Below are 17,918 nucleotides of genomic sequence, written 5' to 3'. Positions count from 1 at the left end.
TTAATAATGAATTTATTCAAATTCTAATAGAGGAGTGTCCAGAGTATCCTATATGCTTTAGTGATATAATTTTTTTTTTATCCATAAAGATGATCTTATAAAATATAAGATATATGTAAAATTGAGTATTCGTTGTTTAATACTCAAAATGCTTAGTATATAGGTATTTTAAAATAATATAATGTTTTAGTATATTATATATATATTTGAAAATTGTCCTACCGGATCGTAATCGAGGGAATGATTAAGGGAAGTGACGTGATGAGCATCACTCGCTAAATCACCCTGTACCTATGTATATTATATATACCTAAACTGCGGCGTACTTGTTTACGGTCGCGTAGAGTCGCGAGCAATGCAATAGACGCACGCAGGTAGAGATCTGTGCTCGGTTTACCGTACTTACACGTCATATAATACACACATATACACACACGCGTATTTTATCTAGCTAACCCACCCCGCAGCAGGTCGGATCCATAGGCGTCGTGGGGGGGGGGGGTGCTGAGGCGAGTAGGCGACGGACGACGATGACGACGACCGCAACGTCGTCCGCTTCTGTACTACTCGTCCGCCGCAGCGTCGCCGTCAGCAGATGGAACCGTTCCAGAGAGGTCTCGGCCGCCGCCCGTGCGCCAACCAACCCTTGTCCGCCACGCGGGCAATCGATAAGCTCGCGCGCGCGAGTCCAACGCCGCCGCCCGCGCCCATCCCGCGGGAGTGGGCGTACAGCGATTGCCGGCTGATGCTGCCGCTATGTACGTATACAACACACGTCTATATACGTAAAATATACGTGTACGATAAACGCGTGTGCGCGCGCGTACGTGCGTGTAATGTAGCTCGCAAATAGTGTATGCAAATCACAGCCCGAAAACCCCGCAGAAAGGTACGTACACCGCAGGGATAGTGTGACAGATATATGCGAATGTGTGTGCGTGTGTGTGTGTGTTAGAGGGATGTCGTGAGAGAGAGCTCGACCGAGATAGACGCGAGGAAATAATTAAACGGAGCTGCCGTTGAATGTATACAACACACTATAACCGTGTACATATTATTATATATGCGCGATACCGTCCCCGCTATATATGTATATAGTTATATTCACACCAACGCCGCGGTGTTGGAGGGGTGTGCCCCGCCGCCGCCGTCGAGGGGGTGTCGACGGCGAGCCGTACGGTGGAAGTCGGTCGGTGCCGGAGAGGGGGTGGCGGATTAATTTATTCGTCCGAGTGCCACACGAAAACCGTGTTCGCTTTAAAACGTTAATTTTTCGGTCCTGCCCACGCGCTTTTTGCACCCTTTACGCGATTTGCATGCTAAAGTTTCGGTTTGTATACAATAATAATATAGACTTGTTGTCGTCGCTGTTAGTGTTTTCGTTTATTTTATTTTTTTTTTCACTTGCGCGTTTACGGGGCGAGGGATATAATATACACATAATAATATTATAATTTATGCCGTTCGTAACGTTTGCACCGCGATGTGTAATGTAATATACATATTATCTTCTACACGCTGCCGCACATACCGATGTTTAATAAACGCACAGACAATCCTTAGGGCTTATAATATATACGACGACCGATTTTGATTAATCGCGTGGGTTATTTGACACCGCGATTTTTCTATATCACACGCCTCCCGCCCCATTTATTTTGGTCTATTATTTATTTCCTAACCGTATGTAAATATGATATACATAGTACTCGTACTATTGCGAGAATTCTTATATTTAGATTGTTGTCGTGTCGTTATAGAGATATGGAATTATTCGTGTATTCACTATACTATGATTATATTTTATGTGCACTTCAAATCTCTTAATAATTATTTACATATTATCGTTTGTAGGTATCTATATGTATATACTTCGTGTCACGCGGTAAAAAACTTACTATTATTACATTATAATCACGCAGAATATATTCATTCGAGAATATTTTCACCTTTCAGATATAATATATCATTTTGTCTGTATTAACATTGGTATATTTTTATTTTTGCCTAATTTTCAACGTTTAAAAAGGAAAATAAGGAGTATATTATTATTTTTTTAGATTTCCTTTATCTAGGTATTTTTTTGTACTTTTAAATTATTTCAAAATTGTCTTATTAGCCCTTGGATAATCGATTATTCGTCTATCAGTCTATTTGATCATATTACAAAGAAATGGCCCCAATTTAACCTTTATAATTCTGCTGAAACACAACTTTGGTTTATTATACCATTATACACACAGACATACCTACAGTATTATTATTACAAGACAACACGTTCGATCACGAAATCATATCTGGAAGCTGGTTTGTATGCAGCTTAACACAATTGAACATTACGTTTCTATATTATATAATCTATAATATTATATATTATTTCGTTTTTTTTTTATATATAAACGTAAAGTATATGTCTCTTTTATGCGAACTTGTAAGATAAAAATCTTTTAAGTATTTTGAACCTAAAATAAAATCGATTATAAAAATATTGACTGAACTTTGCTAGAGAGATAAGTTTAAGGACATTTTGAGAAATATTATATTATACACCTTAATCCTATTATATAGTGACATATTATACATAAGTATAGGCTAGCTCTTTTTAACAATGTTGGCACTATATAAGCAACCTACAACGGGACAGTTCATATGTTTATATTATTAGCATATTGTCAATGCTATAAATAAGACTATAATATAATAACTACCTATATTTTTACAACTTTAATTATAGTAGACTGCGATTAAGTGTGTATCGAGTACAGTATTTTTTCTGTCAAGGACAATGGCTTTCCTAATCCACAATATATATGGCCGAAGATGGTTGTAAGCATCTCTGCTGGATCTCATCAAACACCAGTTTGGTCCACGATATCTGTAAACACATTAAGAGTACCCAGTTATAAACTAACAACAATTTAATTCGAATTGTCAACCAGGTCAGGGGAGAAGTACCCCGAACTATAGTGCCCTTTGGCTACTGAGCGAAATATTTACCGGGGACTTTTTATCATTTGGTATTTAAATATTTAGCGGCTAGTATAATATAATATAATTAAATAATTATTCATTTTAAAAATAGAAACTAGTATTAGTTGAGTAACTCGATAACAATTTGATTTATAAAATAAATAGTTTATTCTGGAATAGGTACTGGATGAATTTTAAATAAATTGACTAAAATTATTTAATACCTCGCCAAGGGTCAATTGATGAAGTCTAATTAAGGATACATTAAGATATTCCTTGATTCATTTCATTTTTTGAATTGATTGCACTAGAATAATAAATAATTATATTTAGTATATTTTAGTAAAAACAAAGTTATAATAACTTACGTTAAGAATATGTAATCTGATTTATTATCCAAATGACCTCGGTATATTTCACCATGGGCCGGCCGAAGAAATATCATCAGTTGTGCATTTTCCTTTCACAAATTGAAAATGTATTCACATTAGAGATGGGTTCAATCACAGACATAGATAATAACTAGACTGCTAACAAGAGATCACGGTTGTACATAGAACCGTGCTAGTCATATGATGTGAAGTTATTATCCGCCATTTTGAGTAGGTCAAATGCATGCTGAAAACCCACCAAAATTTGAACTCAAGTTAAAAATATTTGAAATGTAATTTTTTTTGTCTGTCCATTGATATTCATTTTTGTCACAATAAATTATGATTGTATATTTTTAAAAATATATTTTTTGAATATAATATGTATGTAGTGTTTAATTCTTTAAATGTATGATTTAAAATTTTAAACAATAAAGGAATTATTTGTTAAAATCAGTCTGTTGTTGTTTAACACATTATATAATATATTATTACCTATATATTATATAATTTATACAATAAACCTATTATTCTCAGTATTCGTTATTTATTTATACTTTTTTCATAGAAAATAGTTGTGGAGTTAAATCACTGTACATAATATGCTAACTCCTGTACACATCTGTGTATACTTGTAAATGTTGTATTAAGCGCACAAAATATTTGCTAGGTGTCAACAATATTGTATTTTAGAAATGTTCTAGCCTGACAAGTTCAGAAAACTATGGTGTTTTGGATTTGTCATTAAAAAATAACATTTTTGATGAGAAATCAACACCTCCAAATCGTATTGTGGAAACGCTAGGTAAAAATAATTTTTTTTTTTTATTGTCATCTTGATTACTAATTTATGCTTGTGTTTAATAATATTATGAACTTGGAAATCAGTTTGATTTGATTAATTCAATATTAAAAAAAATTGTATTTAAATTAATTATTATTTTTCAAATTGATAAATTATAATGTACGCCAATACGGAAATTAAAGAGAAAACGTCTGCAAAAAAAAGGTGAAACTCATATTAAAAGAGGATTAAGGAAAAAAGTTAAGCTTCTTCAACAAAAAGTTAGAAGGAAAAATAAAAAAAATAACCAACATTGAGGTTTGTTTATATTATATTTAATATTTAAACTTTAAGATTCTGAACGGAGTGATGAATGTATTGATTTTACAATGATATATGTTTTTTTTTTTGTTTGTTTTTTTTTTTGTGACTGTGTACTGCATAACTAGTCGAAATAATGTTTCAATTTCAAACTTGAGGGTGGTTTCCGATGGAAAAGTGAGAGCATTATAGAGGTAAAAAATAAACATTTTCCAACAGTTTTCAAAAAAATCGAGAAAAACAAAAAAAAAATGACGGAAAAACGGGAATTTTTACGCAAAACCAGTTTTCGACCGAATCAATTTTTTTATATGGTCGTAATTCAAAAACTAAACACTGTAAATACTTGAAATTTTCACCAAATGCTTATGTTAGTGTTATCTATATACAGTTAAATTTTCAAAAAATTTTGACTTTTTTTGAGTTATTTATAGACCACTGAAATTTTCGATTTTTATGCGAATTTTTATTTTGAAGTGTCGGTAAAAAAATTTTGGATTACCAAAAAAACTTGAAAATTTAATACAAGGTTCCTTATGAGTTGTTCTTATTGTAGCTAAAAAAAATTAAAAATCGTTAGTCACAATTTTTTTTTATAAGCGTTTATAGTTCAAATTTTTACGAAATCTGTCGAAAACGCGAAAATTTGCAAGTAATTTTGAAGTTGAAAAATCATAAAATGTTTTGTGTTTATAACTAAGGATTAAAAATACAACACTAAGTTTTTCATAGGTTTTTCTTCGAGTAGCTATAGAGAAAACTCGTCGTAGATACTTGAAAATTTTACCAGTTATTAAGATTGGCATTTTCCTTACATGATTTAATTTTCAAAATATTTTGAGTATTTTTGAGCTATTTATAGACAACTGAAATTTTTAATTTTTCTGAAAATTTTTTTTGGAATTGTTGATAAAATTTTTTTGGCCCAATCAAAGTACTTGAAAATTGTATACAAAGTTCCTCATATGTTATTCTTATAGCGATTAAAAAATTATATGAATACATTAGCATAATTTTTTTTTTATTAGCATTTGAAGTTCAAATTTTGACAAAAATTCGTCAAAATCATGAATATTTGCAAATTATTTATTAGAATATATGACAATATTTAAATATAATAATATATTTTAGACTGACAAATCATCTCCGTTCATAATCGTTTTTCGTATACAATGATACCTATCATTGCATTCAAATTTAACCTACCCTAGTCCGAGGTCCACCCCACCCCCTAATGTACAGCAGAGCGGTACCCACTTGCCGACTTTTTTATTTTTGTAGATAATAAATAGGTACGGTAAATTGAACTTATTTTTCAAAAAAACAAATATCATACATTATCTACTTGTAAATAATAATTATATTATTTATCCTAGCCCAAATACATACATTTTAATAGAAAATAATATATAACCTTTAGTCAGCCAAGGATTGATCATACTAAAGTCTTATATGGACAACAAATACGAATAAAATTCAAAAGTGCAATACATAAACAACTCTACCAAACACATCATCGTTTACTATTCAAATTACTCCGAAGTCAGAAATTAATTCAACATAACAGATAATCTATATGAAGCTATAAATGTTCCAATATAAAATTCTGAAAACACAATTTTCTATCTAAAATAAATCTTAATGTATAACTCAACACAATATAAACATTTATGTTTAAATAGTACCTAACCATTATATTTGATGCTATAAACAATCAGAAAAACAATAATAAATAATAATACATTATTGTTTCATATAATATTAATTAATAGTTATTACTTATAACTAATACTATACTCCCTGTTATAAGTCTATGTCGACGTATTGTAGATCAATTTATGGTAAAAAAAAATTTAAAGATATCCAAACATTTTGAAGAAAAATTCATAGAGTATAAAAAAATATGGTAAAATGTTGCAAGTCCCAACAAATTATATATTTTTAAATTTCAATATAAATGACAAAAGAAACTGAGAACGATCAAAAACATAATATATCAAAAAGATGATTTATTATATGTAAAATATACTACAAAGACTACGTAGCTTCTAGCAATAGAAGCAAGTAAAGAGAAAGCGGGCAATTGCAAAATCAACCCTATTTTGTTGAATTACCGGAAGAAGAAGAGTTACAACATAGCTAAGATCGTTATTTTTTAATTAAATATCCAATTATACAAAAATTTAAACATGAAATTTCCATAAAAAAATAAATATATAATTCAATTACTATAACTCCGTAGGATACCTTACAAGGAACTGAAGGAACCTTGTAATTGTCTTAAGATTTTTGATAGACAAGAACAATTTACAAGGTATACAACTATACAAGGTATGAAACAATTTAAAAAAATTGAAAATAAAAAATGACCATAAATATTTGTTTAAAGACACAATATTATTACGTCTAGAAAATTCTATTCAACTACCTATATAATTGTTTTCAACAATACCGCGTTAACTCGTAATCATCGTTTTAGTAGATTTAAAAAATAAAATTGTTGGCACGGCCGCCGCCGTCGAGATTGTTTTGAATTACACGTCGATTATTATCATAATATATGACAAGTAGGTACACTCAACTCTATCACTAGTACCTATAATATTACATTGTACATTGTACACTCGTGTATAATAGAGACTTGACGATAATTTTTGCGCAAAAGTCATTTTTTTTTTCCTATATCACATTTACATCAGAACAAAATAGTGCGGCATTGACATTTGCACAAGTGTACCTCGTAAATATGTGTATATATGTGTATATTATTATCACGTTTATAATACGTATAGCTTGACGGAATATCGCTAACACGCGGATCGCGATGAGAAGCTCACGCGCACAATGCAATATTTATATAGTACCTATATAACATATACCTATATACGAGAGTATTTACTCGTTAATTCTCGGAGCGTTTTAACGATCCGAATTCCGAAATTTTTTTTTTTATGCCCGCATTGGGTCAAGAGTTTTTACCGTCGTATAGTAGGTATTAAGACAAAGAATATGGTCGTTATTAATATTATTTTTTTTTCGTGTATATTGTATAGGTACGCACACGGCGCTTCCCGCGCAACCACCTTGGTCATGCGTCGCCGCCGAACGGCTGTGTGGCGCCCAACCCTGCGGCATTACACGTATACAAACACACACACACACACACACATACGAGTAGTCATGCGTGTATAATATATATATATATACTTATAGTTACTTAGACGCCAGAGGAGACTTGTCAAACGGGTAACGGGCGTGGAGGCACATATAGGTATATGTATATGTAATATGTGATATTCTGGAGCTCGTTGCAGACAGAAATCGAAACGGGGTGTGTGTGTGTGCGTTATTTATTAGTGTATCGGTTTGATTTACAACGGCGTTTAATAGACGCTACCGTCGTCGCCGTCGAGTCGGAGAGCCGAGGAGGACACGTGGTGGAATGAAAAAAAAAAAAAGGTTATTATTATTATTATTTGACCAAAACCAATACCGGATGACTAATAAATCGTTGCGAAATGTCCGTACGGTGCGTGCGACTTTGGCACACGCCGTATATACTTTTACAGTATAGGTATAATATGTATAATATATTATATTATATACATCGTTTACCTACTATACGTCATACGGTTGTACGCGCAGTGTTATAATATATAGTTTTATGCTAAAATAAGTGCGACTTTGTATTTTTTTTAATGTGTATAGGTGTGCCAATGAAAATATTTATGGATAAACGCTCATGTGATGTACGAGAATAAAAATATATAATTTATGTACATATAAAATATAATGTGAGAAATGACGACTCGAGTGCCGGAGTTAAAATATTGATAAAATAACACTAATTATTGCAGTTCCGCGGAGTATGAATTGACGAGCGCAAAATTATTACGATAAACGCGTACACGTCGTGTTAGGTGTTTGTATGATGAAGCAAAGCCGTGTTGATTGCTGCGCTGGACTTTGGTACCAACACGCCCACCGCTTATGCGCATTATAACGTCGGATATCCTTTGAAAATTGTATTTTACTATGTACCTACACAATAGTCCAGGGTGGATGAAAATAGACGGAAAGGACAGAGAGATGACTAAAATGTTGATTCATGTCAACAAATTCCTTGTTAAATAGCTATAAGTACCTGCTATGAATTATATCAGTTTAAAAATATATTTTATATTATATTTATTAGAAATTTACAACATAATATTATAATATAATAAGTAATAATAATAATTTTATAATACATAGTCATTTCTCAGTAGGTACTCACTGTTGTGGAGTGGAAGTCTTAATTGTTATTTTTGTAAATTATAATATAAAAAACTAAATTAAAAATGTGAAGCAAATAAAATATACAATTCACCAAAGAGCAATATAAATAAAGATAACATTTTCAAGTTTGTAAAAAGTGTGGTTTTTCAATGCTTTTCAAATAAAAACGAATTATATTTTACTGACTAATCATTTGAAAAAAAAGCCCACTTTTGCGGATATCTATATATAATTGTGATTTCATTAATTCCCTTTGTTTTGTAAATCAGACATGTAAAATTGCAAACAGAAAAAAATTACACCATTATTTTAAATTCATAAATGTAAAGTAACCACTTCGTAAAATGTTGTATAAAATATTTATTAATAACTTTATTAACATGAATACAAATCCATCCATTATTTTTTCACGATTTTAATTATTTTCATCGCGCTTTTGGATTTTTTTCTTTATTTTTTCCTTCAATGCCGTCCATTATTTTCCGATTCCAACATAGGTACTTTGCTAGTATAAAAAGTAAAAACAAATAGCCAAATTAAATAGTGTATACACTATTCACTATACACTATATTACGAGTATAATAGTTACTATCATAAATTCGAAAAAAGATAATTTAGGAATAGGTACTGGATGAATTTTAAATAAATTGACTAAAATTATTTAATACCTCGCCAAGGGTCAATTGATGAAGTCTAATTAAGGATACATTAAGATATTCCTTGATTCATTTCATTTTCTGAATTGATTGCACTAGAATAATAAATAATTATATTTAGTATATTTTAGTAAAAACAAAGTTATAATAACTTACGTTAAGAATATGTAATCTGATTTATTATCCAAATGACCTCGGTATATTTAACCATGGGCCGGCCGAAGAAATATCATCAGTTGTGCATTTTCCTTTCACAAATTGAAAATGTATTCACATTAGAGATGGGTTCAATCACAGACATAGATAATAACTAGACTGCTAACAAGAGATCACGGTTGTACATAGAACCGTGCTAGTCATATGATGTGAAGTTATTATCCGCCATTTTGAGTAGGTCAAATGCATGCTGAAAACCCACCAAAATTTGAATTCAAGTTAAAAATATTTGAAATGTAATTTTTTTTGTCTGTCCATTGATATTCATTTTTGTCACAATAAATTATGATTGTATATTTTTAAAAATATATTTTTTGAATATAATATGTATATAGTAATTTTAATAAACCTTGTTTTACTTATGTAAACATACAAAAAAATAAATAAATATTACGTTTCCATAGGCACAGTGCATTGCAGTTGATGGCATATTATTATTATTTTTCATTTTGTATTATCAAAATTTAAATTGAGTGCAGCGATTATACCTATATTAATATTATTAAGCGTAATGTACGATCGTTTTGAAAACATCATTAAACTACGAAGCCATTAGTTTTTGTCTATAAACCTATATTTCCCGTTGTTTATTATAGATATAGGCTTGTACATCATGAGAAAAAAAATTAAACGAAATCATACATTTTTGTAGTTTATTTTTTAAAGGCTGAAGTACATAATATATTATTATCGAATAGGTAGTTAATGTTTTGCTATGGTTGTTGTATTTTGAGTAGTTATAACTTATAAGTACTTTGCTAATAAAATTTTGCAAATCGCATCATTGAGAATAATACAGTATATTAATATAAAATATTTTACAACACTAATTCTTGTGATTAATTATAAAATTATTTTGTTCTTCTTATGACTTTAATATAGTTTCGTTAAATGTTGAGTACATTTAGGCCTTCACCATAAGACATACGCAGTAGTCCTAATACAATTTTTTATACGCATTACAATACGAGTATCGGAGTATATACTTGTAAGTTGTAATCACGAATAATTACTGTACCTATCTTCCTCAAACACGAAGATCCTAAATTACCTATAAATTATAATTGTAATATTTTATTGTAAATTAAAAATTAAATTCGGGTGAATACCTAAGTAGTCGTTATAGGTGTCGTAAGTGTGTAGCACAAACTATACCTATGCTTCTTTTAACGACGGTTGACGAGTTTTTCAGTTAGTACCTATCTGAGTGATGACGTGTGTAAAACTGATATACATTATACACTCTAGTAGATATCTAATAAGTATTTATTAGTACTACTTACATTTATATAATACGACCGTAGTCCGTAGATTTTTCTACAACTTTATTAAACGCGAGTGTAATATAAGTTATAACGACAATAATAATAATTACGACAGTCCGGTTGACAGATACAAATTGTACGCTCGTTTAAATCCGACTAATAAAAACAATCTGCTACAATCGACCGGTCGTAAATCGTAATATCGTTGCTTCACAGTTATCTTTTATTAGTGAGCGAAGATTGGAGAAAATTAATTTTAAATGACAAACCGGACATGTCGGTTCGTGATCCTCGATGGCCATCATCAGCCGCTCTTTTATCGGATGACAATAATAATTATTATTACTATATATTATATACTTATATTGCTACCGATTACCACCGAGTCAGTAATTTGGTCGACTGTTGCCATAAAAAAATTCACACACGTTACATTATTATCAATATATAGTCGTACTCTTTTTATAGAAAAATACTGTCTCGTGGTACGCGATATTAATAAAAAAATATCAATTATCCTTTAGAATAGTTATGTAATTTTGTATTATAATATGATGTATAGTGTAAGATTAGACCCAATAAAAAACGCGATAAATAATATCAAAATGTTATTTTTATAAATTTTAAATAAGTTATATTATACCTATACGCAGCCATGTCAAGATTTTTTACAACAAATTTAATTTTTAACATGATACCTTTTATAATCATTAACAATTTACAACTAAAATAGTCTAAAAATAATACTCACCTAACAATAATTTTATGTAATAAATATTTAATCAGACATAATATGTATAATATGAAATTATGAAAAAAAATATAAATACGCGCATATTATAGTAATTTAATTGTACTACACAACTTTAAAATAACGAAATAATATGGCTCTATGATACATTTGCAAATCAAATAATTTCAAACAAAAATTATCGATTAAAATCATATGCGCTGATAAATCTTAAATGTTAAAAATGTAGATTATTTTGATTTTATGTGGCAGAATTATTAAAACATCATAGAAAGACCATGAACTTTAATTTATAATGTTTTAATTTAGGGACAACGTATTTAAAATCCATTAATATAATTATTATTGTTATTAACGGGAATTTGTTCAATTCGTCTATACAAATTTAAAGTTTTGTGACGACATTTATGTATGTTGACCTTTATGAGGATCTTTGAAGCTTATAAAAATTACTCGCTAAAATGAAAACGTTCAAAATACAAAAAACTCTGTGTATACAACATATTATACATAGTGAATAAAAGTAGGTAGGTATTTAAAAAAAAAAAACAGTTTATTGTTATATTCTTCATAAGTAAATGTATAGTCATTGTTATTAATTGCAAAATAATACCTAGAAAAACGGTTTTCATAAACTATAAAATAAAATGAATAGTAAAAATAAAAAAATAAAAAAAGTCGGCAAGTGAGTACCGCTCTGCTGTACATTAGGTGCTGTATGGATCATTATTATATATTATAGGAGTGTTAAATTTGAATCCAATGATAGTTATCATTGTATACGAAAAACGATTCTGAACGAAGATGATTTGTCAGCCTAGGATATAATTTCTAGTGGTTGGTAAAAAAGGTGGTTTAAAAAAACCAGCTTATATTAAAAAATATTTTGAAAATTAAATCACGTAAAGAAAACGCGAATCTTAATAACTGGTAAAATTTTCAAGTATCTACGACTTATACTTTTTGAATAATAACAAATATTTAAAATCGATTGAGGATAAATCGTTATCGTTACGCTATTTCGTTAAAATTTAAAATTCAAACGCACTTAAAATTTTTCCTATAATGATGCTTCGAGTTTTCTCTATAGATACTTGAAGGTAAACTTATGGAAAACTTAGTGTTGTATATTTAATCCTTAGTTATAAACACAAAAAATTTTATGATTTTTCAACTTCAAATATTTCGCAAATATTCATAATTTTGACGAATTTTCGTCAAAATTTGAACTTCAAATGCTAATAAAAAAAAATTGTGCCTATGTATTCTTATAATTTTTTAATCACTATAAGAATAACATATGAGGAACTTTGTATTAAATTTTCAAGTATTTTGATAGGGCCAAAAAAATTTTATCGACACTTCAAAAATATTTTTTCAGAAAAATTGAAAATTTCAGTTGTCTATAAATAGCTCAAAAAAAATCAAAATATTTTGAAATTTAAATCACGTAAAGAAAACACGAATCTTAATAACTGGTAAAATTTTCAAGTATCTACGACTTATACTTTTTGAATAATAACAAATATCAAAAATCGTTTGAGGCTAAACTGTTATTTAACGCGGTTTTTGTAAAAATTTAAATTTCAAACACTCATAAAATTTTTTTGTCTGAATCCGGTAGAGTTTTTTTTACAGATATTTGAAGAAAAATGTATGGAAAACCTTGTACCAAATTTTCAAAACTTAGTTATAAAAGAAAAAAATTTTATGATTTTTCACCTTCAAAATTACTTGCAAATTTTCGCGTTTTCGACAGATTTCGTAAAAATTTGAACTAAAAACGCTTATAAAAAAAATTGTGACTAACGATTTTTAATTTTTTTTAGCTACATTAAAAACAACTCATAAGGAACCTTGTATTAAATTTTCAAAACTTTTTGGTCATCCAAAAATTTTTTATTGACACTTTAAAAAAAATTTCTCAAAAAAATCGAAAATTTCAGTGGTCTATAAATAACTCAAAAAAAGTCAAAATTTTTTGAAAATTTAACTATATATAGATACTACTGACATTAACATTTGGTGAAAATTTCAAGTATTTTCAGTAATTAGTTTTTGAATTACAACCATAAAAAAAAATCGATTTGGTCGAAAACTGGTTTTGCGTAAAAATTGCCGTTTTTCCGTCATTTTTTTTTTGTTTTTCTCGATTTTTTTGAAAACTGTTGGAAAATGTTAACTTTTTACCTCTATAATGCACCAAGGATATTCACTTTTACATCGGAAACCACCCCCATAGTTTGAAATTGGAGCATTATTTCGACTAGTTATGCTGTACACAGACACAAAAAAAAAAAACACACATCATTGTAAAATCAATACATTCATCACTTCGTTCAGAATCTAAAAGGGAGAAAGTAGGTACCTATAAGTGAACGCTTTGCTGTAAAGTAGTTATCGAGAATACGTCATTATTGAGTAAACTATAATGTAATGTACCTATGCTTCGACGAAACATCATTGTATGCGAAAAACGATTTTGAGCAAAAACGAACCGTCAGCGTCAGCCTACAACATTAAGCATATTTTATGGTATATTTATATTTTTACTATAGTGAATTAATTATTTCCGAAAATATTGTATTTATTATATTGTTAGTATTTAATAGAAGAATCCGGTACAAGAACCGGCTATCTTCATATTTTTAATTTGTTTACATATATAAATATAAGTATATAATCATATAAGCAAATATTAATTTTATATAAAACATTCTGTTCGGTTTATTTTAGAACTTTATTGTGTAGAAGCAACGATATGTCAACATATCACCCTTTACAAATAGCTTTTATATCGTGGCTTTGCGAATACATAATAGTAGTTGGATTGCACTTTCCACGATCAGGTTAAGATATAAAATAATATATATATATATTAAAACCAATTCTGATGAAAAGATATGTGAGTGGGGTATGTTAAACACAAAGTATGTATACATGTATAGTTTATTACATAATATTATACTCATCGTCATCAAGTTTCCGAATAAATTCGCTTTGTATATTATCGCCAAACGACGTTATTATGAATTCATGCACCAGTATACAAAGTGATTTTATAATATTATGTAATTCGAATAAATTTAAACGAAATTAAGATACAAATGTTTTCTTTCTGTGTGGGTTTGTTGTTGTTACACTCTGTAAATACAATATAATATAGTGTAAAAAGCGTTTAACTGTAGAATAACGCAGTGCTAACATAAATAATGATAAGTTTAATATTTTAAACCATATGTATGCAAACAATTTGAACGGTATTAAATGAAGAAATTGCTAGGTGATGCATTAATAGTTTAACTCAACACTAAAATCAAACTGTTGTATTTTTTTGGACGTACACATTATAAATATTCAACTTTATAATGATCAGTATCGTTGACTTATATACGGAGGCCCGTTGCACTAGCGCTATATTGTGGTTCAAGTCGTACATACAATTATTCGGTTTTAACCGATGTATAACTATATTATTTTATACTCGCGCGTTATGATATTATTATTTTATTGCACCTTGTAATAATAATAAAAAGACTATTCAAAAGAGAAAACTGGTAAGAGGTCCTTGGTTTTTTTTTGCATTCAATATTTTTGTTGACGATTTAAAAAACGCGAATAATAATGTAATATAACACAATAATAATAATAATAATAAAAAAAACGAAACAGTAATTTTTTTAGTCAAACATTATTTTAACGTGATCCACTTACATTATCGCCATATTTTCATAGCGTAAATCTAACACGCAGTGACAAAAAGTCACCTATATACATTGCTACACACGACACGTTTTATGTTCGATTTGGTTTAGCGAGATAACCCATGTTCTATAACAGCCTAGTTTCTATACAGCTGTTATCTTTCTTAATCGTGCACTGAAAATTCATATAGATGGTCTCGTGTCCTCGTGTTATTTAGTCTGGTAAACGTAACTATAACTCATTCGTGACTAGAATTTTCCTATAAAACTTTAACATGAAAACATTTGAAATTTACGATTCTGACAGTAACTTTCAAGTCATAAAACAAAGATGACTTCAATAATTTTCATGGCATCTGTATACCGAAAACGAATACTGCAGTAACATATATAATAATAATAAATTTAGGTGTACCATCACTATACGTCCAGTATATTGGGGTCAATCGCTGTTAACAATATGGAATGTCTACTGTGATGGGTATCGTCGAGTCATAAAAATATAAAAAAATAAATTTCGTTAATCCTCGATGAACAACATACTTTAGTAGATATTTGACATAAAATGTTGCCCATTACAGGGAAATATTAGATTTGGTTTTCACGATGAATGACATGATACATATGTTAGACACAAAAATAAAAATATCTACTATACAGGATACATAGCTGGTATAATTCTTATAATTTATAATGAACAGTTACCATTAAATTTTAAAAAACTATTTTAAAATCTTATTCAGTATTTGAAGCAATATCTTATCAGCATTATGAAAATGCAAATATCTGATTCATAAAATTAAATGTATCGAAGATGGTTTTGATAGTTTAATACTAGTTGTTCATTATACCATTACAACAATCTTTTATTACCGCACTCTTCCACTCGCAGAATATGCTAATAGTTGAATCATTAACAAGGATACATAATATGTATGTGTTTGTGTGCGGTGCATATATATGACGTATGGACGTGTCGTTAAAGACACGTTAACAGGCATCTCGAAATGACCAAATAATAGCGTGGGAAAATATTTTTGCAGTGCGCGAAACAAAAACGATAATGCTGAAACTCACTTCTCATACATATTATATTGTCTATAATTGACTTATATTTAAATTGTTTGAAAACATTAACCGTGGTTGAAAAAAATGAAAAACGATGTGGTTTTGAGCATTTCAATTATAGACCACCGTGAAAATCATGTATCTATACACGATTTTTTAGGTTTTTATTTATATACCACAAAAATCGTAGTACGCGCCTCACGAGAGTTCGTTGGTCATATAAACCCATAACTCATAAATCATGATAAACGAATGTATTGTAGGTACCCGTTTCGAGTTTGATGTCATAATAACACTTCGTCTTTTTTTTTTGAAAAACACTACGTATTTAAACGGTTATTATACTGTTAGGAGATTACTATAAATAATTATAAAAGTATACGCATGTCCTTTAAATTATAATATTATAATACCCTCGTATTGATACAGTTTTTTTCTGTCAACAAAAAAATACATGTATTTCTATAATATTAAATAGTTACCGTGTCATGTACACACTAACAAACTAATCTATTAATTTCAATTTTTAACACCCTGCAGACTCCAGAGTATAATATGTATATAGAAAAATGATATCCAATCGATCACTCGGCCATTTAAAGGCGGTAAAGTGTTATTTTTGTCGTTTATATTTATACACAGATTTCCAATAATGCGTGAAATCTCTAATATGTATAATAATAATGTATGCGTAATTATTGTTGTGATGGCAGCTTAAAAGGCCGATTTGCTCTCACACAATTAAATATTATACATTTATGCTTTGGGCGACGGGCGCTCGCTGCAGGACATTCTTCCGGTGCGACGACGTGGTCGGCGCGCGGCAAAAGCCAAAAGGGAAGGCGGCAACGGTGTGTGTGTGTGTGTGTGTGTGTGTGTGTGTCGAAAGGACAAGATAATGTTTGGTAATTGCTATAGCGGTTATATGTGTGCAAGGACGATGGGAGGAGAGCCAAAGAGACAGCAAAGGCTATACACACACATACACACTACACCGAGTGATTCATTAAACCGACAACAATGTGGCGCAGTATAGATATATTATGTGTATATTTATGTGGGACCGGCGGTGGCACAGGATGTCACGCAGGGATTTATCGGCAGATTCGGATACATACACACACACGGTCGCCGCGGGTGTCCCTTTTTGCGACCCTCTCGTCGATGACAAATTTCTGGAAGGCCCCGGAAAGCGGTCGGCCAAAATTTATGGCCGCTTTTACGTATATAATGCATATATTATATATATACATATAATATCATATATGTATGTGTATGTGTGTCAGTTTATATATATATATATATATATATATATTTATTTATATGACCGAGGGACACGCGCGAGCGTTACGTTTTTATTATCATATTGTGTAACAAAGTGCTAGTACATGATTGTTCGGTAAGCATTTTCTCTCCCTTATATTATTCTTTTTACGACTCGAGTCATGTGAATCGCCCACGAACTATGTTACAGGATATCGTATATACCTATTTATATAATTTTTCCCCTATTATATATTCTATACACCGCGT

General features: G+C 29.8%; 2 protein-coding genes across 3 annotated transcripts in view; one reads left to right on the top strand and one right to left on the bottom strand.

Annotated features, from left to right (window-relative positions):
* The window catches only part of LOC114126048 (uncharacterized), a 263,154-nt gene extending 253,732 nt beyond the window's left edge, over window positions 1-9,422 (bottom strand). Inside the window, exon 1 of one of the 2 annotated variants that reach the window (XM_050201581.1) lies at window positions 9,394-9,422. The gene's annotated coding sequence lies outside the window, so the exon portion shown is untranslated. Of the gene's footprint in view, window positions 1-3,194; window positions 3,224-9,393 lie in introns of those variants that run through there. The other variant, XM_050201580.1, reaches the window with a different exon arrangement.
* The window catches only part of LOC114120346 (Fanconi anemia group J protein homolog), a 273,602-nt gene that overhangs the window by 49,171 nt on the left and 206,513 nt on the right, over window positions 1-17,918 (top strand). The window lies entirely within an intron of this gene.

The sequence above is a fragment of the Aphis gossypii genome, chromosome 2 (genome assembly GCF_020184175.1).
Source record: "Aphis gossypii isolate Hap1 chromosome 2, ASM2018417v2, whole genome shotgun sequence".
NCBI lineage: Eukaryota > Metazoa > Arthropoda > Insecta > Hemiptera > Aphididae > Aphis > Aphis gossypii.
This window is presented reverse-complemented; position numbering and strand designations above follow the sequence as displayed.